Source organism: Lissotriton helveticus, chromosome 3_1 (assembly GCF_964261635.1).
Source record: "Lissotriton helveticus chromosome 3_1, aLisHel1.1, whole genome shotgun sequence".
Classification (NCBI taxonomy): Eukaryota; Metazoa; Chordata; class Amphibia; order Caudata; family Salamandridae; genus Lissotriton; species Lissotriton helveticus.
The window spans coordinates 338606834-338634131 of NC_136061.1; the positions used below are offsets into that span (position 1 = coordinate 338606834).

A 27298-nucleotide genomic window follows, 5' to 3' on the forward strand; every position below is an offset into this window, starting at 1 on the left:
CCAAAAGCAACACCTATTGCATTGCAGAGCGCAGTGTCCCTGAAGCGGGTGCTTCGCTCATTACTAAAGTTAATAAAAAATATAATGAAACCGAGTGGGGTGTCTCTGTAGCGGGCGCCGAGCTTGGTATTAAATTAAAAAAAATCATATAATAAACAGAGTGGGGTGTCCCTGAAACAATGCCACGATTGGTATTAAATTTTACAAGCACGCTAAATATGCAAATGCAACAAAATTAAGCAGCCGCCATTGTCCCCATCAGTGTCAATAACAAAAAATAGTGCTCACTCACTAGATAAAGCAGTCCTTGTAACATGCCAAGAAAAAGGCATGTTATCCTTCTGGCGGTAACTAGGAGGGACTAACCAGCCTCATAATGAATCGGAAGTCAGCATTTACCAAGGACAATGACACCAGCCTATGAAAAATGTGGGAGAGTGGGCGGGGCTTCCACAGCATACTCTTATTACAGCATGCCTTGCAGAGCGACAGCGCATGCGCGCTGCCACTAGGCTCCACCTAAAGAACAAAGCTGCTCTTAGCTTACAAAGGCTTTAATCTGCACTGACGTTGCTACAGTTTCTGCTCCCCAATGAGTGTTGAGCAATGCTTTTTTTTTTTTTTAATTAGCAAACTTCATGGTCCTCGGCCTGTGGCAAGAGAGGGGAGGAGGACACTGCTTCTTTCACCTCCAAACGACTTGTCTTTCCCTCTAAAAGGTATTGTCCTGTTCTTTCCCTGGCTAATCATTTTCTGTAAGTTGTCCTTAAATAACCCCTCGGAGTCTGCCTTTCTCTCGTGGCTTTGCTGAGTTTGTCGACAGCGTTTTGAACGTTTTAATGGAAAATTGTTAACTTCCAGGACCAGCAGAAATCGGGCAATGGCTTTTAGAACAAGCATTTACAATGCAACGGTTTCGCCTTTGCAAAAGTTAGAGCTATTGGCATTGTAAAAGACAAAAATTTGTTTTATGTGTTGGTTTTGAAAACAAATAAATAAATGGCATTGTCATTTACAATGTCAATAGCTTAATCTCTCGCAAATGCCACACACACACACCCACACAGAGCCCCCCACACACACACCCACACAGAGTGGGTAATGTCCGCGCTATATAAAAATGCACTAAATAAAAAAACTCTGTGCTTAGTTTCTTCCAGAGTATTGAGTTTTAACGGGGTGGGCCCTGAAAACTCGTGGACCTGGGTCACTAAGTAAGTACAGCAAAGAGTGGTCCGAGTTTTTCACAATTATTCCACAAATGTTCTGTATTTACTCCATACAGTCATTCACCACAAATAAGGTTTGTAGTTTTGTCATATTGCTACTGGACTCTAAATCCCAGAGTGCAACACGGCGTTGCTTCAAAACATGCCGATGTCCAAACACACATATCAAAAACATACAAATACTTGTTGATTCAAAATGTAATGTTAACTCACCCATCCTGCCAGAGCGCAATGAGCCCCCTCCCTGCTCCTTTGTTATGTATGCTTTGTTGAGCCTGCTGAATGAGGAATAACCCAGGGCACCGGATTCTCTCAGTTCAAGTGGCACACGTAATTCCCTATAAGGTGTAGACTATCTCCCCCTTCATCACCTGTGACAGGTGGTACATGGCAGCGGCTGGTGGTGCAGGGCTGGTGGGTGGGAGGGCAGAGGGCGTCAGTGAGCGCTGGCTGGGGAGACACCCTGTGCTGAAGGTTAGGCGCACCTTTTTAGATGATTTAAACCAGGCTTTTAGTGGGATGAAAAACTGGGGGTCTCTGAAAGGGACGTGGTCGAGGGCGTGGCTTAAAACATTTATGCAAAACAAAGATCTGTGCTCAGCATATTGTGCCGCCGGCTGGTATGTCGATGCTTCAGTCATCGCCTCCAGATGTATAATACAAGTCACATGACAGCTACAACAAGCCGGGCCTACTGGCTTTGTCAAAGGGTGTTAGCTGCATGAGATACATATACGACATGCAGACATACATACAAAAAATATATAAAAATTCATTTTTATTTCGAGCTGTATTAGGAAGGTGAGTTGGGGGAGAGGAATGTTGTAATGCACTAAGATGGTCCAAAAGTTGTGTAAGAACTATATTGATATTTATGAATGGTCCTGGAGCTATTTGACACACATTGCCACCCGAGCACTATTGAGATCTATAATTGCCTATTCTGCTCTTGCCAAATATTACTTCAGCACTGGGAAAGACAACCCTCTGCATTGATCGATGTACTGCCCTCAGGACATTTTTCAATTTCTTTCATTAGCGTTCCAAGTTTGTTTGGTCTTTGAGAGACCAGCAATGTATTTTACAATTGTAACTAATCCTAATTTTCCCTTTAAATCCTCAGTGTGCAAGTAGATATTGACGAGGGAATATCCGCAATAAATGACCTTGACTGTGACAAAAAATGTATTGACATGGTGCATAAAATACACATTTAGAGACTGGAAGTTCTAGCAGGTAAATGCGCAGTGGCGTCGTTTGTGAGTTTCGTTTAGCCTGTTTAATTCTTTTTTGATTAACTGGTATGTACAGAGTCTGCCTTAGCCGTGCTAGACGTATGTAGCAAGAAGAAACATTGTTTTGAAATGTAGGCAGACTGCACATCCTAACGCTTTTTAAAAGTGCAATCTACCTAATCTTCATAAAATCCAGAAGATGTAAAGTTGTTGTAAGGACCGAATGAATACCCACGTTTTTAACAAACCTCTTGCCCAGCGATGCATAACCATCCTGACATTAATTTAAAATGTCAAACATGTAGTACGACATAAAATGCTGAGGGGGGTTCAAAAGCCTGCATTCTCCTCTGGCCACCAGCATACTTCTCCGATCTTGTAAGTAAGAGATGCTCACGTGAACAAGCGTCCCCCCAGGACTCAAACGCCTGCAGGCAAGCCTGCTGATGATTGACAGCTTGTTGAAAGTGCCTGCGTGGGATCAGCACGTTTGTTAAATGAGACTGAATTCCCATTAGGCACATACTTCGGGCGCTAATAGGATTACAGTTTCAGCCTGGCCTCGTGAAAGTATCTCCGACAGGAGAGAGGTGGGCACATGCTCGCCAGTGTGTCCACGTTGCCAGCCCATTAACACCGCATGTAGTTTGTAATGCTTGCGAGAGACCATGACAGGTCATCGCATCTCTGGCAGGGCCCCGGTATCGCGGTGTTAGGTCTCTTCCCCGCGCTGCACAGAGAAAGCTTAGGAAATGATGCTAAATGGAAACCCGCCCTGGTCGCGTCACTAGTCTCTAAAAGTGAATCACGCCAATCTCCTAGGTACGCCTCGGATCGCTGCTTCGCCTGCGTTTTGTTTCACTAAAAGCTCTGTACAAATTGAAGCCAAATGCGCAGTCAGTTTTGCAGATGTGTAGAAAATGAATGCCAGGAGTGCAAACTGCACAGTGTAGCAGGCATACTGTGTGTGACACGTTGAGAGGAAGATCCTTTCGACGCTAGATTAGACAGCGGTGCATAAAAACCTTTCAAAGGTCACGTGCAGGCACTTTGTACACTCGAATCTGCAGACGTAATTGGGGCTTCGTATGCAAATCCCTGGTGAAAATTACCCTCTTTGTCAAGGAATGGTGCCTTTTTGAAGGCTGCATACGTTCTAATCGGGTCCCCGTCTTCATTAAATATGGTGCTCGCTTGACAAGTCCCCATTCGTGCACCCAGAGGAGCTCTCGGCAATAGGCAATCCCACGGCAGGCCTGGCCGGAAAGAGAAGCCGCCCTGCCGGCCGCAGGTGTGTGAGGGCTCACGGACAAGGGGGGGTCGGGCAGACACACGGACAGCGGGAGGGGGAGGCGGGCAGGCAACATAAGACGGGAAATATACAAAGTGAAAACACATTTATGAACAAAATGCTCCTTACCTGATCGCCTAGTGGGAACTCGAATCTTGCAGCCAACTCCAACAACAAACACTTGTAAAAAGACGAAAACAGGCCGACTCAGAAAAAAAAATAACACACACCCACCGCCGCGATGATGATCAGAAGTGGGTGGAGAGGGAAAAAATCGCGGGAACGCCCCCGAATCTGGTCCGGCCTTGACGGACAGATCCGGCTCCCAATGGCTAGCCTCCATTTATGGAGCTAGCCAATGGGAGCCGGGGGACGTTCCTGAAGCCAATATATGTAAACAATAGATTTCACCTGCGCGAACTGCTTGCGCAGATCGCCAGGTCGAAACCTAAAAACACACTTCTTTTGGTCACGTAGAGACTGTTCTATCACACGGTTGCTTCCTGTTACTTTGTTTACCAGACAACTAACAATATGTGGGTAAACCTAAAACGTTTATCCTGTCTCTCCAAAAGAAATTCATTATTTTGACATTTTAATTAAACCTGTCTTTTTCTTGCAAAATTAATACTGTAGTGCTCTATAGATCACTTTTTGTTAACTTAAATAATATTTCACATTTCAGTATGATTAAAAACGTTTTTGTTGGTGAATTGTAAGTCTTGCCTACAATGTTTTGTGTTTCTGGCATTAGCCCCATTGAAAGTCGTCTTTCTTATTGGTGTAGAGGAGTGGAGTGGAGGGAATTTTACGGTCTATCGAAGTTCTCGCTCTAGTGTGTGTGTGTGCGCACACGTGTCTGAGTACATTAGCAGCATGGAGTTTGAGGAGCTGGGCATTACGGAGGAATGCAAAGTGTTCAGGTGCATCGCTGCGGTAGAGTGTCCGACACCGCTAGATGCACCCTATTTCACCACTCTGGGGTTGGAGGGACTGCAGCACAGGTAAAGTTATTGCAATCACGCTGCCCACGTTTTGAGAATTCTACATGGAATCAAAGCTTGACATACAACTGGGCTCGTTTTGGAGAGCGATTTAATAGCAGGAAGAGCAATATTTTTATTTTCTTGTTCAGCTGTGTTAAAAGGATTGGTTTTTTTTCTCAATTTAAAACGCAACTTCAGAAATCTAATAAGTGCTGCTACAAATTTCCCGCCAAACTTTTGGAAGGGGTTTGTGTCCTATTGTATTTTGGAAATGGTTGCAAGGTTTTAAGTAGAAGCAATGAGGCTTGCCACCCCCATTAGCTAATGTATTAGGTTCAGCGTGTTGTGTTTGCACATATAGGGTTATTTGACGAAACTCTTCTGGCTCCTACATAGCTTTTGAAAATGCAGGAGCTACAAAAAGCTGTGCAAACCAAGAACGGCAGCTTATGAAGTTTGAAAAAGGCTGCTTTTATGAAGTATGTGTATCACATTGTATACAACCCTGGCACACGCCTTGCATGCTATTTTGGCCTTACTAAACATTAGTAAAAACCTGTCCACAAAAAATGCACACAGCTTAATGCAACTACACATCATCTCATAATTCCACACCACACAATTCAACTCCACATTATTCCACTACATATCACATAATGCCAATCCGTCAAATTCAACTCCACAAATGTTCACTCCAATCCATGCCACACAATTCCATTTCAGATAATACCCCTCCATGCAACACAATTCACCTCCAATCACACTACACATAATTTCACTCCAACCTACGTAATTAGACTACACGCCCCATAATTGCACTCCACATATATCTACTCCGCTACAAAACACATAATTGCACAATATAATGAATCTCTGCAATGTGCCCCATATTTACAATCCTTATAATTCCACTCAATGCCACACCACACAATTTAACACCGCACAATTTGATGCCGCACAATTACACTCCACATGAATCTGCCGCATACGTACAATCCACATAATACACTCCACACCATGCCACATAATTCCGGTCAGCATAATTTCACTCAGTTCCACACAATTCCACGACTCCGAACCCAATTCCACAACGCATAACTCCGCTACACAATTCCACATCTTGCCACTCCACCTCACGCAATACCGCTATACATATGTTCACTATACATAATTACTATCCACATAATTCCATTGCACACGCACGCACTGATCTAGCATTTCTCAAATTGGTTCGCTTCAGGTCTTTCAGCATTGACCTTTACCATAACTTTTCAAAAAATCCAAGCCGCAAACACCCTCCTCCTCTTCTTTCAGTGTCTTCTGCTTACAAAAGCACAGCCTCTTTGCACATGTGTAACCTTCTCTACGCTTCATTCTCTCACACGCTTTCTACTACTCTATAGAGTTCATTCACCACTTCATACAAAAACTACCTATCCCTCTCAATCTCACTTTCTATCTATTCTATACAACTCTCGCCCTTATCTATTCACCATTCCGCATAATTAAATACAAATCCACTACACACCACACAATTCTACCCCGCACAACTAACAAATCCAAACATCATTCCACTACAAACATACATTCACTCAACTACAAACATAAGTAAAAACAATAACACTTACGCCAATGGCTCTAACTTTCACAAATGAGTCTGATTGCATTACAAATGCTTGGTTCTTTAATTCATGTTGCACAGTAGATGTATAAAACATTGACAAAACCAATACACTTTTCATAGGGGAAACCTTTTGAGTTTGCCAATGCTTGTTTACTTGGTGTTACCTCACTTACTCAGCATGTCACATAGAAATCAAACAAAAAGACACTTGTGGAAAATCCGACTTCAAATAGATCTATAGATCTCTCGCAAGAGAACTGCCGCATTGTTTGTCGGTGTTCTAACCGTTCAAACTCCCCCGGGAGAGCCTGTGTTTTATGTGCGTCCCCGAAAACTCAGAAGGGATGGATAGCAATATCCCCAAATATTTGAAGAGATGTTACTCTTATAACTCCATTCCTTGAATATTTTATGGGTGTCCGTTTATGAATAGTGCCGTACTATTAGCAAATTGTGGGATTAAAAATGCTCTCTCGTATGCACACAAAAAACCGAGAGGCCACCGGGCCAAGCAGAAGGGGAGCTTAGAGATGGAACACCGCCCGAGCAGGCCACCTTAAACCGCAGTAGCGTGCTTGTGGATGTCGAGGCACAATGACATGTTCGTAGGCTAAAAACATGCTGCCTGCCTCCTTCCTACAAGCTCCCATTCCCCCGGTCCTATGCCGCCACCGACAGGGCTATTTTCTCATTGGCTGCACCTAGGAAGGTATGGCGAGTGCCTCTGGCTTGGTTGTTAAGGATAACCAGCGGTCTCCACGTTAGTCTGTTACCAGTAAGTGATACATGACGCTGTGTGCACTAGTATCTCGATTCACGTCAGGAGGCTGTAAGATGCTTGGTCACATGGCCAGATGTAACATTCTACAATATCTCATTGTTAGGCTCCACCCCAGGATGTATAGGCCTCTTGAATCTCGCAGATGTGACATGATCGACTCGATTGGTACTTATTTTATTGCTAAGAGAATCAGAACATCTTAGCCACTTGTACATATTGTTTGTTTTTGAGTAGTGTTCCAAATCGCGTTGGTTTGACATTATTATTGATGCAGCGCTACTCCAAAAATAATTTCTGAAACCATATCACTTATCCCTGAAACACCAGAACATACATTCACTCACCAGTGGGGCCCATATCACTGTGAGTTTCGTACACACAATTTCTATCTCACTCTTGGAATCAGTGAATCTCAATGGAGAGCTGCTGTATCCTAGCGAAATGTCTAAATTAACTAAATGTTTATATTATATACATCTGCAGTTTTTAAAAGTTTACCATGGTTTTATCATCAGAAAATATACATTAAGACATATCGCCGTAAGGGTCGATGAGTCTGCTAGTAAGAAAATTAGGTGTAGGAAAACTCGAGACCAGCTTTAATTTCCCATGTATCTAATTTTATTAGAGCAATTTAACATGTCTAAAAGTTTCTTTTCTTCATTTATTCATTTTAATCTTCTAATGACATTTAAAACTGAAGTTTTAGTTCAAACAGTTAATTTCATTTATTTTAGAAAATTTCAGAAAATTACGATAGCAATTTTAGGTTCAGAACGCAAGTATTAGCAAAAGACAGATCGTTCCCAAAGTCCATTCTCCTAACTCCCTAACTAAAATCCCTCACTAAAGTGCCATTCCTGCAAAGAAAAATTATAAATCAAAAGAAGGGTCTTACGTCACAGGAACATCAGCAATCCGACAGCATCTCTGGGGTAAATTAAGAAAACGTTTTTTACTCGGTAAAATCAGCACTTTTTATACCTTTTTCACTAACTCTATCTATCTAAACGAGTAACTTTTAAAGAAAAGTCGAGTCCTCATTGGTCTGTTTAGGGGTGGATGAGCATAACCTTATCTCCACATTATACAATTTCTTCCTGTCAGGTTTTTTTTTTTATGCCCCCATTGTTTCTCCAAGTTTGGCCTAGTCGCGTTTCCTTAACTCGCAACTTCAAGTAATATTCTCACGTTCAGAACCATTGCTCTCATCATTTGGCAGCCATCTAGACTTCCAGGCCACGGCGGCCTTGAACAGCCTTCCGCACAGGCCCAAGCAGCTCGCACTCATTCTCATCTCTTCGGTTATGCATGCGTTCTGTCTTTGGCTCTCACAGTAAACTAGTGACTCCATTTTGTCACAGGCCTCTCGAGTCAGAATGGGAACGATGATAGAAACAAACACAAATAAACGTTAAATTTTGAAAAATAGCCTTTCTGTTTACCTCCCCTCTTACTAAGGTTTTCCCTATTAGTAGTTACCTAGCGGATAAGCGACACTTGTGCGTAATATACTTACTTTTATGTCCCATTTCTGGCCACAAATACATAAACAAAAGCACATTTATGCTTCATTCCATTATATCAATGCAGCATATTAGTACAGGACACGACAAAATTAGATAGTTAGTTAATTATAATTGCAACATAAGCAGAGATTAGTTTCCCACGTGTGTATATGTCCAAGTTTTTATTCTAGGTTGGTTATTCTTATGCACCACTCTATTAATTCAGATGACATGTTGTCGAAGTGTGACTTCACAAGGGGTATACAAAATGTTGTTTCTCCACATTGCTCCATCATTATCAATGGCAAACCGGTTTTAAAAAAAAAAACTTTGAGAGAAGTGCTTTGGACCTGGCTGTGAACGCAAATAACTCCAAATTCCTAAAGAGCATTTTGAATGTGCAGGCAACTTTACAACATCATCACAAATGCAACGTTTCAGGCACGCATTTGGGGAGCAGTTGGTTAAAGTTTGTGTTTTTATTTTTTATATATGACTAAGCAGGCTGTGTTTGGAGTGGCGAGCTCGTGGATAATAAATACTGGCAGCTTTATTCTTTGGAAAAAAACGGCATTCATGCGCATTCCTAAAAAAAAAGCAAACGTGCAGAATGTGATGCCATCTGCAAACCTGGCATCTGTTCTCGCTGCAGTGCCAATCTTTTATGACCTAGCATGCCCTCAGATTGCTGTCATCTGTTCGTGCCTTTTCATGATGGTACAAGACCTTGCTCTGGGCTTTGGTATAAACAGTATCTCGTTCTCCAGGGTTAACCGGTCTGTATACTTTTCCAGAATGCCTTCCGCACCTGCAGTGCGCGGTTTGGTTTCTGGTCCCTTTGTGCTGCGCCATAATTTGAGATTCGTTTTTTTTTCAGTGAAAACATGCTCTGTTAGACGAGTTACTAACGATATAAAAACAAGCATTGGCATAGCCAATAGGTCTCGCCTTTTGGACCTTATAAGTTTTTAGGTATGCAGCACAATATCCTTGTTGCAACATCAACTGTTGCATGGCTAAACACTTATAATTTCCCCAAGGCGCGACCTATTGGCTATGACAATACTTGTTTTTCGTGGATGCGCCTGCCTTTCCACTCTTTTTTTTTTCCCCACCTGCTTCCAACACACACAAGAAAATGTAATGATAATTGTTATACTTCTCACCTACTGTAGGCATGTGACGACGCTGGAGGTATGTTTATTCTTCTGTCTTCTATCTTTATCATTGAGCTTCCGTTAGTGGGCTGATTATGGCAGGTGACCCCCCTCGGGTGGTTCCTGATCCTGTGTATCACATTCCTACAGGTCAAAAATGCATGGGAAACTCACATTTTTTTATTTCTGTAATTTTTTATTGAGTATATAAAAAAAATATATTTACATGGAGCATGGGGTATACGTGAACGGAAAGACAGAGAGCGAAGGAGGAATAATAGAGTCAAGGAAACGAGCGCCGGGGGGGGGGGGGGTGTGGTAGCAGTTCAATTGTTCACGTCATGTCCTGTCGGACGTTGTTTTATGTTTTTATGTCTCCTCCTTTGCGTCGCTTCATTGTTCGTTGGTTTTACTTTCCCCAACCCCAGGCACTAGTGAGGGGGGGGGGAATAGAGGGGGGGAATAGAGGTCCAGGTCGATAGCAGGAGTGCATGGTACGCAGGAACGTGTGTCCCTTCTGTGGTGTCTGTGTTCAGTGCCTATGGGGGTTTGTGTGATGTTAGGTACCGGTCTAGGGGTCCCCACATGTTCGCTTGCCTATGTGTTCCCGGTGAGTGTTTCGCTGTGATGTTATCTGCCCCCCCTTAGGAATATGACCCAGTTTAGCCATGCTTGTGGCGCAGCTTTTGAGGTGTCCTTCCAGTTACTTTGGACCGTTTTGACTGCCGCCGTTAGCAACAGGTCTATGAGGTCACGATCTTCTGTCGTTGTGATTGACGGAGATGTAAAGCCTAGCACTAGGTTTGGAAAATCTATGTTTATGTCTATTCCTGTGATCTCGTTGATGAGTGTTGCAATTCTGTTCCAGAAACCCCTGACCTTAGGGCAGCTTAGCAAGAGGTGTTCTAAGTCTCCCTTCGCTTTATTGCAGTTCCAGCATGTTTCGCTGTCTCGGATCCCCAGAGCGGCTAGGCGGGCTGGTGTCCAGTATGCCTTATGCACTAACCAAAACTTAATCTGATTGAGCGCTGCTGTTATTTTCTTCCTAGTGGAGGATCTCCACATCTCCGCTTTCTCTGCCTCGCTTAGCTCCCTCCCTGCTATCTCCCCCCAGAAATTTGTGATCTTATCGTTGAGTTTGGATTTCTTGGGCTGGAGGGCTTTGTATAGGTGTGCTACTTGATGTCCTAGTGTGTTGAGACTGGCTGCGAGTTGTATGAGCGGGGGTGTGCGATTAGTGAGGTTTGCCTTCCTTATGGCTACTTTGATTTTCAGGAAGTTGTAGAGTTCTATGCTTTGTAAGTTGTGTGTTTCCTTGATGGTGTCGAAAGTTGTGTATGTTCCCTCTTTCTGAAGGTCTAGGGCCGTTGAGATGCCAGGTCTATACCATTCGTGCATGTCTAGGACCTTATTTCTGTATTTCACTGTTGGGTTATGCCATATAGATTCAAGTCGGCTGCCTCTTATGCTTGATATCAATATTTTGTCGACGCTCCTGAGAGCTGTTATCGTGTTCTTCAGGACCGGGTTCTCCTTGACTGCTGGGTGTCTTGTGGCTGTGAGGAGGGTGATGGGGTTCATGCCCTTTAGTAGTCCACGCTCTAGTGTCAGCCAAGCTGGGTGTATTCCTTTCTTGGGTCTAACCAGTGTAGTCCCTGTCTGGCTACGCATGCTACCTGGAATCTTTTGAAGTTTGTTATGTTTAGACCGCCCTGATCTTTTGTGAGTCTGAGCTTGTGTAGGCTTATTCTGGGCTTTTTCCCTTTCCACAGGAAGTTGTTACGTATCTTGTCTAGTTTCTTGTGGAAGTCTTCTGTGTTCGTCAATGGCAACATGGCTAACATGTAGTTGACCACAGGTGTTAGCATCATTTTTATCGCTACTATCCTTCCCCACCATGTGGTGAATTTGGGCGACCACCCATCCACTTTCTCTTTAATTTTCGTGATTGTTGCCTTTTCGTTGTGCTCCAGTGTCGTTTTGAGGTCTCTCTCGAAAAGGATACCTAAGTATTTTATGGATTTATGTTGCCATGTTAATCCTGAGTTTCCTAGTACCTCTCTTGTTGTGTGGATATTTAGGGGTTTGCATTCTGATTTATCTTTGTTGAGCTTGTACCCCGAGACTTGAGCGTATTTGTCAATAGTGTCAGTTAATGCTCTAATGGATCTTTCGGGGTCCTCTGTGACTATTAGGACATCGTCCGCATACGCCGCCAGCTTAAAAGTTTCTTTCCCTATTGGTATTCCTACTATTTCCTCATTTGTTCTGATCAGCGTGAGGAGTGGTTCAATGGCTAATAGGAATAGGGGTGGTGATAGTGGGCAGCCTTGTCTCGTACCTCTGCCTAGGTCGAATGTGTTCGATGTGCCTCCGTTGACCACCACCCTGGCTTGGGGTTTCCTGTATAGGGCCATCACCATCTTCCTATAGTTCGGTCCTAAACCGAATTTCGCCATGCATTGCTCTAGGAAGGGCCAGGAGACCCTGTCAAAAGCTTTCTCCGCGTCTAGGGCTATCATGACTGCGGCATCGTTGCTCCTGGAGGAGTGGTTGATTATGTGGCATAGTAGTCTCGTGTTATCGTGGGACATGCGGTTTTTGAGGTAGCCAACTTGAGAGTTGTGTATGAGTTTGGGTAGGTATGCATTGAGTCTGTTGGCAAGTACTTTAGCGTATATCTTGCAGTCTACATTAATGAGGGAAATTGGTCTGAAGTTCTTAGCCACGGTTGTATCCTTCCCCTCCTTTGGTATGACAATTATGTTTGCCTCAGCCATCGACGGTGTCATGTGACCTGATTGGACGCACTCTGTAAATACCTGCTTAATTGTGGGTTTGAGGATGTGCATGTATTTTTTGTAGAAGCTAGCTGTGAAGCCATCTGGCCTTGGTGCTTTATTATCCCTGAGGCTTGTCGTGGCTTTGGCTATCTCATCCCCCGTTATGTCTAGCTCTAGGATGTCTCGCTCGCAGGCTGATAGTGTAGGGGTGGTTATACCTGCCAGCAGCTCTTTGCCTCCATCCTCTTTTAATGTTTCATCCTTGGTGTACAGTCCCTCGTAGAAATCTCTAAAGACCTCTAGTATATCTCTGTTTGCTGTCATGGACTTGCCCTGTCTGTCTTTGATGGCTCCTATCGTGTGTTGCCGCTGTTTCCCTCTTAAGTAGGATGCTAAGTTCTTGCCAGCCTTGTTTGCAGTGCAGAGGTTAATAGATTTATATTTGTTAATCCAGGTCCCTGCTCGCTCACTCCGTATCCTGTTGAGTTCGTACTTATGTTTGGTTAGATTAGTGAGGGTGTTCTTGTCTTCCATTCTGGCTATGTGGCTGTTCTCTAGTTTTTTTATTTCGCTTTCCAGGTCTTCCATTTTTTTGTTCCTCCCTTTGTTTAACCTGACTTTAATTGTCATAACTACTCCCCTTATGGTGGCTTTTAGTGCGTCCCATAGTACCTCCCTGTTTGTATCTGGTGTGTCTTTTATTAACAGGTATTCGTTTATCGCCTTCTCTATCTCGGCTTTCGCCGAGGCGTGATGGAGTATGCTGTCGTCGAAACGCCATCTGCGGGTTGGCTTTTCGTTGTGCCTGCCCGCCAAGGTTAGGCTTACATGCGAGTGGTCTGATACTGATCTGGGTCCTATTTCCGTGTGGTCTATGAGGTGGGTGTGTGTGTCTGACATGAGGATATAATCTATTCTGCTGTATGAGTTATGTGGGTTGGAGTAAAATGTGTACTCTCTGGCATCAGGGTTGCTTAGGCGCCATGGGTCTCTCAGTCTGAGTTTGGCGCAGAGATTCTTCAGGATGTTGGGGTTGTTCCCTGTTTTGCATGGCCTGCTCGGGTGTTTGTCGATCGCTGAGTCTAGGACCTGGTTCATGTCCCCGGCGACTATCAGCAGCTCTTCTGGTGGTAGTGTGTGCAGCTGTGAACCCACCCCCTCCCAGAAAGCTTTATCCTCGGTGTTGGGTCCGTATATGTTTGCGACATGGAGTGTTTCCCCCGCCTTCCGAAGAGTGGTCACCAGTGTCCTTCCTTGGTTATCGGCTTGTGCGCCTACCACTGCTAGCTTGGATTTATTGGTGATAATTGTTACTACCCCATTCTTCTTGTTATGTGCCGGGGATCCCACCACCTCGCTTATCCAGTTTGCACCTATGCGCCCGATGTCAGCTGCTTCTAATCTAGTTTCTTGGAGCACGTAGATGTCTCCCTTGAGTTTCTTCAGGTGCTCGAGTATCTTCCTCCTTTTGACTGGGCTGTTGAGACCCTTGACATTTAGGGACACTATCTTTGTCTGTTGCGATGCTGCTCTGGTTAGTGGTTGTCATTTTGTGTTGCTTGTGCTCCGCGGTCTATTTGGCCCTTCCCTGCGTGCTTGCGATGTCTGTGTTATGTACATTCCTTGGTACCTATGCCTGTGTCTGCTGGACCTCGACGCGAAGATATAGAGGGGAAGATAGTAGAAAAAGAAGAAAAGATGATAGATAGTAAGCCCATGTATACTCTCCCCGCTCCCCCCTGCCCCTCCCACCCCTCCCCTCCCACCCCCCGCCCTCCCTTACTTACTGAGTGGGTGTGCGACGACAAAGTTCCTCTGCCCCGCATCATCCCTGAGGTAGATTTAGTGTTCTTCCTTGTTTGTAGGTAGGTTGGATATAAAGACATTGTCTTGTACAGTCCGTTGCATAGTTGGTCTTCGGTATTGCCATCGTTCGGCATTATGTCTCTTTGTATCTGCTGACTGTTTTACAGCTCTTGTTAGGCTGTTCATGGTAGCGTGAGGTAGGTCGTTGTCCTGTGTTCTGAGCGCTCCTTGGGCTGTGGTGTGTCTCACTCTGATTGTCCACTTACGTCCGGTGATGCGCTTCTTTTTGCTGCCCCGGGGCTTTTTGTCTCCATCTCTTCTACTGGTGGTCCTCGTAGGTAGGCCCTTAGATCACCTGGTTTTTCGAACATCATTGTTTTATGGTTGTCCGTTACTTTGAACCTGGATGGGCCCACGAAGCTGAAAGTGGCGCCCTTCTTGCGTAGGGTTTCTCTGAGGGCCAGGAACCCCTTTCGAGTCAAGAAAGGGAAACTCAAAATTTAAAAAAAAACTTGAGGTGCGAACGTGCCCAATACTCACTCTGTGCTCGAGCTGGGCGTAGTACTGACCCACAGTGATCTACGTAAAGTTCCGGGCTGTGACCAAGCTCCAAAGAGATAAAAGTTACAGCAAGTCCCACTAAACACAAACTGCAAATAGTAGTCAAAGAACATTGATCATCTAGTGTGTATTAAATCTGGCCTTAATGTATACATACATACAATTTTCATTTTTATGTCTTCTAATCTGAGCTCCGTTCACCCTAGATGGTCACCGTCATTTCATTGCATCTCCAATATAAAGCGCGTTGTACAAACGAGTATGCGAATGTGAACAAGAGATACTTGATCTGGGCTGTGAGGCTGCATCAGAGGGTCAAAACTACAGTGCATTGGGGTGCGTCATAGGGTCAAAACTCCAGTGCACTGGGGCAGCGTCTGGTTAAAAGGCTTACAAAACTGCGAACAATTTTTCTATAGATTCCTTGTGTACTCCTTCTCCCAGCAAGCTCTCTTCACTTCTAGAAGGACCTGTCCTCTAATCGCTACTAAAATTATTTTAAAAAGGCATGCACACCGCACAGCCCGGGAGTGTGTGGGTGTGTGGGTGGGGTGGTGGGACAGGGGGTGGGGGTGACAGCCGCTAGAAGCAGCTCAGAAGATAGATGTTGTCCAGAGCGCCTCTTTCTATGCAAGGAGATGTAAATGCTGCTTTCTGCTCCCAAAGCTGTCCAAAATATTTAATTTAATCAGACTCTTTCCATTGAAAAGCATATCATGGCAGCAGTCGGCTGTGGCTTGGGGGAGTGGGGGAGGGGCGTCGTTAATGGTAAAATATTAGTAAGATTAACCCCTTCTTACGCTTTGATCTGTTTCTGAAACACAGCCCTATGCATAAGAGCCACAGTATATATTATGTTTAAGCGAAAATGAAACTGCAAATGTGGTAGAGGAAGGAACCTCCGCCATCATCATCATAGATATACAGCTTGCCATTTGTTGTTGTTGATATACGGACCACCCCGGAAGGGGCGGCTACGCTGTATGTTTGTACCTTTCTTGTTTTACTGTGCTGGAGATGTAAAGCTAATAAAGAAATTTACCAAAAAAAAGAGCCACAGTATATATGCTAAAACCCTGAAATAATACCAACTACGCACACCTCCAGCCTCCACGTTAAACTACACATACGCCCAGAAGGATACACATTGCACCATTCAGTCGTAACATGCATGAACGCATGGACCACCATCCAAAAATGCAAACGATGTGCACACATTCACACACGCGCACACATCACAGATTATACGACAAACGTGTATCATAATGGCCCAATCTACACTGAGCAGAAATACCAGAGATAAACGACACACATCACCAACAGGAAGGAATCATTATTACTGTCACCACGAAACATGAACTTCGCACAGAAAAATAAATATAAAAAGCACGTGTCTTTACCGAATAAAAGCTACAAACAAATGCAATCACTAAATAATAACAATAACACGCACATCTTCATCTCAAAATATGTGGGGCAGACGCATCATCAAATACCCAAAACTACAGATAACCGTCACCATCCAAAGAAGCCCAAAAACTAGAATAAAGAGTAGGACGTGCACAAATATTATCACCACAAAATAAACACTTCGCACAACGCCTCGCAGAAGTGCGTATATGTGCAGTCACTGTGACCTCTTAGACTGAAGTAAATTCACTGTTATGTCGACTCAGTGAAACTTATTGTGTGGATTTTTCCACGACACAAGCAAAAATGATGCTGAGAGGGAAAATAAGATGCTTTTTTTCGTCAGTTCTGTGCTCTTGCTTTCTGAGACACTCTTTTTCGTATGGCCTGCTATATGCACCACTTTACCAAAAGCTGCCACTGCTTAGAATCCGGGCAGTCATGGGGGCAAAGACCGAGCAGGGGATGCCAGGTAGGCTGCAGGGCACAGGGTGTGTGTGCATACCTAGCTTTGTTTCGCATATTACAGAGAAGATTATTACACAGCATTGTTTACTTTGCAAAAGTCACCGGACCCTACATCTTTGTATACACTAAGCCAGTTTGTGCTCACATTCCAAACAGATGCGGTTTGATAGAAAAAAAGTTTCCCTTTTGCCTATCCTACTTTATAATGCCCAGGCCACCTCAATTCATGAATGGTTCACCTATTCTACCTTACGGCGTTTGCAGGGTTCAGTCACACAGGAGGGCCTCCTATGTAACTTCATTATTTCAGTTTGTCTTTCGGGCGTTACAGTATGTGTGTGTTTTATACCAGAAGACAAGAGGTAGGGTGTTCCTGGGTGGCAAGTTGGCCACCAGGAGAGTACTCAGAGTGGTGGGGATGTGGTGTGTGGGTTACCAATATCTCTATTTGGTTTTTTGATCCTTTTTAGGTCTCGACTAGCGTAGGCTGCGCACATGCGCAGTCTCGCAGGCGAGATTTTATGTTCTTAGTAGTGAGACTTAAACCCGCCCCTCTTCTCCATTGGCTGGCTTCCTAAACGGCGGCCAGTCATTGGAGAAGAGGTTTGTCTTTCAATTTAAGCCCCGTCTTTTTCGAATTGGGGGCGTGTTTTTTCGGTTCTTTCTCTCCGTGACATCCTCAGTCCAAAACACGCCCCCCATCACGCTGCCTGCACGCCCAAGCCGGCTCTCTGATTCGTTGACAGCTACCAAATAAATACTACCATTGGTGTTCCTTATTAACCAATCAGAGGGCCGACTGGCGCGTGCAGGCAGCGTGAGCAGACACACTGTAGACTCTGTGTTCCACACTGCTGGGCTTGAGGTGAGGAGCCACTCAATTGCCGCCGTCTCTGCTGGAAGGAGACCCGTGAGTGGGAACACAGAGCGCACCATTTCTCTTTTCTTTGGACACCATTTGAATAGGCCTCGGCACTGTGAGTGTGGGTATAGTAGGTTAACGAGTGTAGATTGCGATGGGAAATACCAGACGCCAAGTAGTTCTAACCTGCCCCGGTGCAGTAAGTGAACTCTGGGGTGTGTCCTTTGGTGTGATTATCTGTTTCCCGGTGTGTAGTTGATCAATTGATTTCAGCTTTTGTTAAAGATTATCATCGTGCACAGCGAATGGTGGTTTGGGTTTTTACGTGCAGGGAGTGGACAAAAGTGTGTAGCAGGTCGAGTTTTGCTCATGACGTGTCGATCGATGCAGGATGGGGCTGTACGTAGTTCGTAGATTTTGCGCTTAAATGGCGTTTTTTAAAAAATATCTGGATATATTGACAAGCTGGCCCTTCAGGGGAGTGAGGCTCGGTGGGGTCGAGCCGAAGTGTCCTGTCCTGTATCTGTCTGTAGCCCCCCTGGTGAATGATGACAAAGGCTTCCGGAAGGTCTTTGTGGGCCTCCAGTGTATTGAGCCGCGCCTTTAGGGCCAAGAAAAGGTGTACCACTGCCGTGTGCGACTGCAGTGATAGTGAGATTGATGTAAGGCCTATGTAGAGGTGTCAGCAGAGTGCAGTCCAGAGGATAACGCAAATATGTAATCTGGGGAGGGGAAGCTAACGCGGGTTACAGCTGTGGGGGATAGAAGTGGTGCCAGCAGTGTGCAGCTGCGGTAATAGAGTGAGTGGGGTGGCAGAGTGCAGCGAGTGTGAGTGCAGCTGTGGGGAAAGCCTGAATGAGGTCTGAGTAGTGCGAGGGTACGAGTGAATGCAGGGCCCATGGAGAGATGCCAGTAGAGTGCAGCTGTGGGAATAGTGAATGCAGGGCCCATGGAGAGATGCCAGCAGAGTGCAGCTGTGGGGCGAGTATAGAGCCCATGAAGTGGCGCTAGACAAGGGAGAGCCTGTGAGGGTACGGGTTCATGCAGGATCCCTTCAGGATTGCTAGCAGTGTGTGCAGCTGTGAATGCATAATCTGGAAAGGGGTACCAACGCATTGATAGTGTGAATAATCTCCCCGGGGGGGGGTCGGTGTTTGCAGCGGAGGAGGGGTACCGGTGAATAAAGGGCTCACAAAGTGGGGTCAGCAGTGTGTGTAGCTGCGAGGACACGTGAAATGCATAGGCATATAAGGACTGACGGTGATGCGTGAAACTGGTGGCTAAGTAGGTACAAGCCAGTAAGAAGGGGTGTTGTTGTCCGCACGGTTGGTAATGTGCAGATAGTGAACGTGGGTTTTGGGAAGGGGCTCCCTCCCGACTAGCAGCTGGGGAAAGAGTGGGCGAGCCCTTCTGCTGTACAGCTGGAGGCCACAGTTAATGCATACCTTCAGTAGGGGTGTACGGAGGGACTGAATGCGCGTGCCACCAGGCTGTGAAACTGGGAGTATTGTGAACGTGCGTTTAATTTAACAGTCTTTGGTCTTGTCAGTGGGGGTGGAGAAGGCACAGCTTGAGGGATGAGCTCAGTGCGCAGCTGGACGTAGAGTGAGTGTTAAGTTTCTTACAAACAGTCGTCCTTCGTACCGGGTGTGCTGCATCACTTGGTAAAGCCGTTGAATACACGATGCTGTGTCTCAGTGGCACCCTTATACTGGCATATTAAAAATAATGCACCATCCACGGCTAAAAAAATGGCGGTCACTTGCCCGCGCTGGCCAAATCCTTTACTTTGCATTTTTTCTGTATGTTTCAGATGTTCTGGATTCGTAACATTATATGCTGTAGCTTACAAATTACACCACCACATCCAACACCACCACATCCAACACCACCACATCCAACACCACCACATCCAACACCACCACATCCAACACCACCACATCCAACACCACCACATCCAACACCACCACATCCAACACCACCACATCCAACACCACCACATCCAACACCACCACATCCAACACCACCACATCCAACACCACCACATCCAACACCACCACATCCAACACCACCACATCCAACACCACCACATCCAACACCACCACATCCAACACCACCACATCCAACACCACCACATCCAACACCACCACATCCAACACCACCACATCCAACACCACCACATCCAACACCACCACATCCAACACCACCACATCCAACACCACCACATCCAACACCACCACATCCAACACCACCACATCCAACACCACCACATCCAACACCACCACATCCAACACCACCACATCCAACACCACCACATCCAACACCACCACATCCAACACCACCACATCCAACACCACCACATCCAACACCACCACATCCAACACCACCACATCCAACACCACCACATCCAACACCACCACATCCAACACCACCACATCCACCACCACCACATCCACCACCACCACATCCACCACCACCACCACATCCACCACCACCACCACATCCACCACCACCACCACATCCTCCACCACCACCACCACATCCTCCACCACCACCACCACATCCTCCACCACTTCCACCACATCCTCCACCACTTCCACCACATCCTCCACCACTTCCACCACATCCTCCACCACTTCCACCACATCCTCCACCACTTCCACCACATCCTCCACCACTTCCACCACATCCTCCACCACTTCCACCACATCCTCCACCACTTCCACCACATCCTCCACCACTTCCACCACATCCTCCACCACTTCCACCACATCCCTCCACCACTTCCACCACCTCTTCCACATCCACCACCATCACTTCCTCATCCACCACCATCACTTCCTCCACCTCCATCACTTCCTCCACCACCATCACTTCCTCCACCACCATCACTTCCTCCAGTTATGTCATGAGGGCAATTTTGGGATTGGATGCACTAAATCTGTGGTCAAGAAATTATTCTGATGGTTGGGAGTAGATTCTGCTGTTGAGCGCATGGTGAGGGAGTGTTTGGATTGTTCCAGGGCAGACAAGTCCCTACAGATTCTTAGCCCTCCCATGCGTCTATTGCCATTGACATTATGGGATTGATTGGCCTATCACAGAAGTACACCACAGTGGTAATTGATCTTTTCACAAGATGGCAAGTAGTCCAAGGGGTGCAGAAAGCAGACACTAGTGCTGTTTTGCTGTTTCTGGACCATGTGTTTAGTCTAGAAGGGATTCCCGCCTCCATTTTGACCGACTGCACAAGACTGAAACTGCACTCCTTTGTCAAGAAATACTGTAGCAGGATTGCAGTCTTACTAAAAACCACGTCACTTTATAACCCAAATGGTAATGGTATGTTGAGAGATTCAATCGTGTCATTAAAGGGTAATCCAATCTGCTTGTGCCAGTGACAGATTGGGAAGTCCAGTTGTCTTAAGGCAATATGGGCATAGAGTTACAAGGATTTAAGCTACTGGGTTATCACCATTTTTTCTTATGAGAAGCAGGAATCCCAGATCAAAGTACAATCCAGGTTTGTTTTTTAACTTCTATGTTGAACCCTGGTCTCTAGAGATGGCTAGAAACACCATGGCCTATATGCACAAATAGCGTAAGAACTACTGCGATCTCAAGAACAGTACTAAACCTCTAATTGTCAAGATTAGAGATTGGGTACACACACTGAAACATGAGAAAATAAATTTTATGAATTTGAAGAGGTTGTTGAGGTTTTACACAATGCTATTTGCTTAAGTAATGTCAAAGTATGGAACCTCATGCATGTGGCCTTGTACAATAAGTATGCATGGTGTGATGGAAAGGTGAACAGTGGAAATCTGGGTGATGGGATGGATGACTTTTTGGAGGATGCTGAAACTCCAGGGAATATAGCAGTTGGGGTCAAATCAGGTCCTCCTTTGTTGGCCGACGCTAGGAGTGCTGGAATCGATGGTTCCAGTTCTTCTTCTGAAGTTGAAAAGGGTTCTATGGATGTATGCAATGCTGGTACTATGGATAACACGCAGGTTAATGCAGAGTTTAGAATATGAAGGTCTCTCATTCCAAAGTGGATGAGAATAGGTCAGGTAAAAAAGTTAAGAAACCACCTTTATGTTTAAAAGACTTTATTGTAGAAGGATGTCAATAGGAATTTTGCTTTGTAGTTTTGAGTCTTTATTTGTATATGTTGGTGGATGGTGTGCCATCTAAGTTAGGGGAAATGTATTTTGTTAATTATACAAATGTATTTTATTTTGCTGGTTATTAATGTATTTTGCTTTTTGTCTGTTTTATATTTGAGAGGGGTATGTGTTGGGGGCTCGTAGTAGGCTCGTGTATCAGTAATGTGTAAGCTCATGTTCTGGGCTCAAGGGGTGGGGGGTGTATTACTTGTGTTGGGGCCTGAATATCTGGGGAGTTCACTAAAAGGCAGTTGCTTTTTGGTGCTGCACTGGGAAGGACTATGTTGCCCTTGCCTGTGCACTTTAGGAAATAAATTACCATTTGAACTTTACTTCGTGTACTTCATCACCACACACTGTCCTGTGGACCACAGCGTGGCACGCGGATGCAAATGACTCGTTCCTGCGAACGGTGTGGAGTCTATGCATATCAATTCAAATACCTATTTCTGTGAGCCCTGGGGGTGTGGCCTTCATATCTCCAGTGAGCCTCCAACTCCTTATTCTGTGCTCTTGCCGTGATCTTGTTTCAGTGCCAGAGAGCAGTACCTGTCCGGTGTGCAGAAGCTGTGCACAGTGACATCCCTCTGGCTCTCCTTGCCTGCTATTGCGCTCCTCCTGGGGCCACCGCAGGCTATGCTGTTGTCGCCCGAGTTTCTCCATCGAGCGGTCTGTGTAACGTCATCGGGTGCTAGGTCCCCTCTACTCAACACCTTCCTAAAATTAATATGTAGCAGTGCAGGTGGCATGTCCTCGTCAACGGTGGCAAGCTGCACAGTGTAGGAAGCTGGCTCTGTAGATTATGGGGCGTAACAGGTAAGTAAAGTTTGGGACCAATGGGTGCTTTCCTTGGGGTGGGTACAACCCCTATCTTGCCATTCACCAGTAGGAAGGGGCATACGCCCGACTATGGTTAGCTGGGTCCCCCCATGTGCAAGCTGGCGGGGACTGAGAGTTGTGCTTCACCTCGCCTCCCCCACCTGAGGGGTGGGGTTGGCAAAGGTGGGCACACCTCCCTTCCTCACTTGATTTTCCTGATGGTTCTTCCGCCCAAAGTGGGGGTCGGAACCGATGGGGACCAGTTGTTGGAAGCTTCCCCTTCATGGACTTCCTGGGGGTGGAGGCTTGACACCTCGTCCCAGGATGTGCATTGTTTTAGACCCCTAGAGCAGCATCATGTCTGGTGGTGGCAGCTGGGGAGCAGCAACTCAGCCTGGACACTAGTGTTAGGTCATTTTTCAGGGGGCATCTTACTCTGTGTACATTTTTCTTAAAATCCCACACTGGGTGGGTTTAATGTGCTGAGAAGGTTGATGCCAAACTTCTCCGTTTTAAGTAAAGCCATTATGGTACTGTGGAGATCGTAATGACAAACTCCCAGTACTACATATACGCTTAATGGCATTACTGCACTTACAATTTCTAAGAATTGGCTTAGACACTGTAGGGGTACATGTCTCATGCACCTGTACCCTCACCACTGGTATAGTGCACCCAGATAGAGGGGTAGCTGATCTATGCCAGGGCAGTGGGTTGTAGGCGTGGCACACAGGGATGTGTGCCATATCGACTCTTCACTCTTCAGCGCCTCGATTATGCCAACATACTTTATCTTGGGGCCACGGACAAGGCTCTTGGACGACTACAGGTTCTGCAGAAAGCAAAGATGGGCGCGACACTGCTGGCCTCTCCACCGGATCGCCCCTCAGCATTCTGGAATTAGTAGTGCGAGTAGCACAGGAAACCGGAGAGTTCAAAGTGTATCACCTTGGTTGGTGCAAATTGGCTCTAGAAAGTTCGGTAATCTCTAGACCCGAGACATGGCCCGGGTTTCCGGATTTATATCCCTCATCAGTAGAGCTAAAGTTCAGGGGTGGTGAAGAAAGCCGCCGTAGATCCGTCAAGGGCTTCGTTGCCTGCTCGGCACACAGGTGCGTTTCCCAAAAAGCCAGTCGGCTTTGGAGGCTCGCAAAAGCCCTTAAGTAAAAAGCAAAGATGGGCGCAACACTGTTGGCCTATCCACCGGATCTCCCCTTAGCATTCGACAATTAGTAGTGCGAGTAGCACAGGAAACCAGAGAGTTCAAAGTGTATCACCAGGTTCTTCAGAACGCCGCCGCGTGTCTGGTCCTTAGGCAGCCTAGGAGGGCGGCTTCAAAAAAAGCCCTTAACTCATTACACTGGTTGCCAGTGAAGGAAAGAGTTATGTTTAAGACACTATGCACTTGTCATCGAATTCTTAACAATGCTGGCCTGTCTTATCTGAACGACTTGATCACCAGATATGTGCCAAGGAGGTCGCTGAGGTCGACGGGCACCGGGCTAATGGTGATCCCTAAGGTAAAGAAGGCCAGGATGGGGGGTCGTCCTTTCAGGTACCGGGCTGCTCAGAATTGGAATAAGCTCCCACAACAATTCAGGCTGGAAAGCTCTGAGATCAAGTTTAGAAAGATGCTTAAAACTTATCTGTTCTCCGGCAGCATGTAGTGGCCTCCAGCTGCGAGGTACTGCTCCTCCCTCTCACTCAGCACGTGGACACGCCGAGATGGCGTAACCATGCGCTTTTAAAATGTCTCTAATAATAATAATAATAATAATAATAATAATAATAATAAATATTTATTATTATTATTATTATTATTATTATGTTCTGCACCAAAACACGCAGCCTGCAAAGGCAGTATGTGAGTGTAAAGGTACAGGGCCTCTAAGGGTGGCACAATAAGTGCTGCAGCCCTTAGACGCCTTCTCTGGGCACAGGGCCCTGGGGTACCATTTACCAGGTGCTGACCTGTGGCCAGAGAGTGCCAATTAGGTTTTGTCTTCAATGCAGTTTAAGGGAAATAGCATAGGCCCTGGGTACCTGTTTGGCAGACTCAGTCCAAGTACATCCCCAGTTAAGCAAAAAGTGTGGGCAAGCATGCAAAAGGAGGGTACTTTCTTACACACAGGTGTAAGCAAGCACCCACCTGCTTGTGCCCAGCTAGGCCACAGCTTAAGTGTTTTTTTTTTTGTTTTTTTAACATGAATTGTTTTGTGCAGTATTTCAGACCTATAAAGTTTTGTCAGGTTTTGTTGTGCAAAAATACTTGTTATGAGAAACTTTAATTTGGTAGCCAGGCATTAAGTTTAATCTAAAAATTGCATTTTCAATCTGCTGTGCACCCAACTATTCATTTCACATGAGGAAATGGACCTTGTTCATTCCGATCAATCTCTAATTTTACCTAGGCACTAGATTTTTCTAAGCACGCTGAAATGGAAACTGGTGTTGAAATGTATTATTTTTTTTGCTTGAAGGGCATCGGAGGTACAACTGAATCCTCAAAAGCAGTGTCCACTTTCTTCAATCCACATGAAATTGTCCTGATGAATGCTTCTCAGATCAACCTAATATCGACATCATGGCTCAGTGAGTTGAACAGATTAAATGGATATTTATCTGAGGGTCATGACTGATTCACAGCAAAGGCAAGTATGCTTTATATTTTTCTGTTGGTCAATAAATTGAATGTCTTAAACTAGGCAACTAGTAGCATATATTTATAGCTGATAGAAGCAGCAGAATTGCAGTATGAACTGCTAAATAAAAAGTTATTATTCTTATTTGCCAAAGGCCTGCATGTCTCCTATACTTGTAGCTTTGTTTAGAAGTCTGCATAGCCCGGGAACAGAGAAGTACTCCCGATTCCACTGTATATTTAAATAAGTCACTTAACTTTGGAGGTTCAGTCGAAGAGCTAGGTCTTGATGTCCTTCCTGAGCTGGGTCCATGATGTGGATTGCCTGAGGTGGAGTGGTAGGGTGTTCCATGTCTTGGCGGCGAGGTAGGTGAAGGCTCTTCCTCCGGTTCTGGTGTTTTAGATCCTTGGGAAAGAGGCCAGGGCGAGTTGAGTGAATTTGACTGGTGGGTGTGTGGAAAGCAGGGCGGTGGTTCAGATATTCTGGTCCTTCTTCGTGGAGGGTCTTGTAGGCATGGGGCTCGTAGGCTTGCTAGGACTGTAGAAAACAGATGTCCTTTGCGGATCTACATGAACTGCATTTCTGGTTTTCAAACTGGACACGGTTCAAAATTGTGCAATAAGAGTGCCATCATGCACCCAAAGGCATTATAAGAGCGTAAAGGGAAGTTGTACGTCGCTGAACAGAAGTAGTCATGGTCCTTGTGCAAGTCCTAAGTCCTGCTTCAGATCGGTGGCATGAACTCTGTCGTGGTGGAGCCTTTCCTATGAAAGGTCCAATTTGCGGTTGTAGTCTTCTGGTAAGTCCAAAATGCCCAATTCAGGCCCGCAAAGTTAAGCAGGACCTTGCCCTATCCCACCACTCCATATCCAGGGAGAAGGCACAAAATGCCAGTCTGACTCCCTCTGGGTCGCTGAGCTGATTCATCAACAGTCCAAGCTTTCTGTGCCACCAGCTACACCGCAGCAAATCAAGACCTTAAGAGGCCATGCTGCAGGTTTCTGGTACACTTCCAACTCCCTCTGGCATGCTGCTGTGCTCCAAAACACTGGTGGGGCCTCCGTTCGGGTTCCTGCAGGCAAGTCAGCCCCCAGCACAGACTTACCTCTTAGGACCCGTTCTGGATCCTGTAAGGACTCAGTACATTTACTCTGGATTCAGGACCTTGCCCTGCTAGTACCAGCTCCACCAGCACTAGAAGAGGATCCTTTTGTGATTTCGATACATATTCAAGTACTAGTGGCAAGCAGTGTGTCTTCTTGTACAGAAAGAATTACAGATAATTTATCACAGTAGAGAAGAGCAGATTTCTCAGGGTTCTTGTTGTTGGTCTGTGACCTGGGCGGTTTACTTGTTAATTATTGTGCTTCTTCAGTTATGCCTGTCCTTGGGTGGCAATACTATTCTAGATATTCAGTGTATAGAGAGAAGGCATGGTTCCTTAAATTGTTATTGCTAGTTTTTACCTTGATGGATTCTTACTGATAGTTGGTAACCTGACCCTTCAAGTGTGTGTGTTTAACTTTTCTTCAAACTGACTGTGCATGCTGGGCTTATGGAGGGATACTACTATTCCAGTTCCTTGGTATGCAGAGAGGGAAAAATGATTTCTTGCGCTTATTTTCAATCACCCAAGTTTTACACTGTGTGTATGCCAAGAACTAGAGGATACAAACCTACTCCTGATTATATCTGATTTTAAAAAGCACCAGGAAATCATTGTCCATAAAGCAGAGGTTTTGCCTATGTTCCACCTTTTATCGCTTAACATACTTAATGTAGAAATATCAAATTCTGCTAGGTAACTTTCAAGAAATGATTGGTCAAAGTAATGGAGGAATGGGACATGGTCTTACGTTTCAGACTGTCTTTTAGGTTGATATTTAACTAGTCAGTGTATGTTCTCGTACTGAAATATTAGGTCTTAAATGCCTTGTCTAAGAGGTGAGTGTGCACGACTCGCC

General features: G+C 45.4%; 1 protein-coding gene across 15 annotated transcripts in view; it reads left to right on the forward strand.

The window, feature by feature from the left end:
• NCOR1 (nuclear receptor corepressor 1) overlaps window positions 1-27298 on the forward strand; it is a 1934049-nt gene that overhangs the window by 68876 nt on the left and 1837875 nt on the right. For all 15 annotated transcript variants that reach the window (XM_078679968.1, XM_078679976.1, XM_078679969.1 and 12 more), the window contains exon 2: window positions 25173-25347. The gene's annotated coding sequence lies outside the window, so the exon portion shown is untranslated. The remainder of the gene's footprint in view (window positions 1-25172; window positions 25348-27298) is intronic.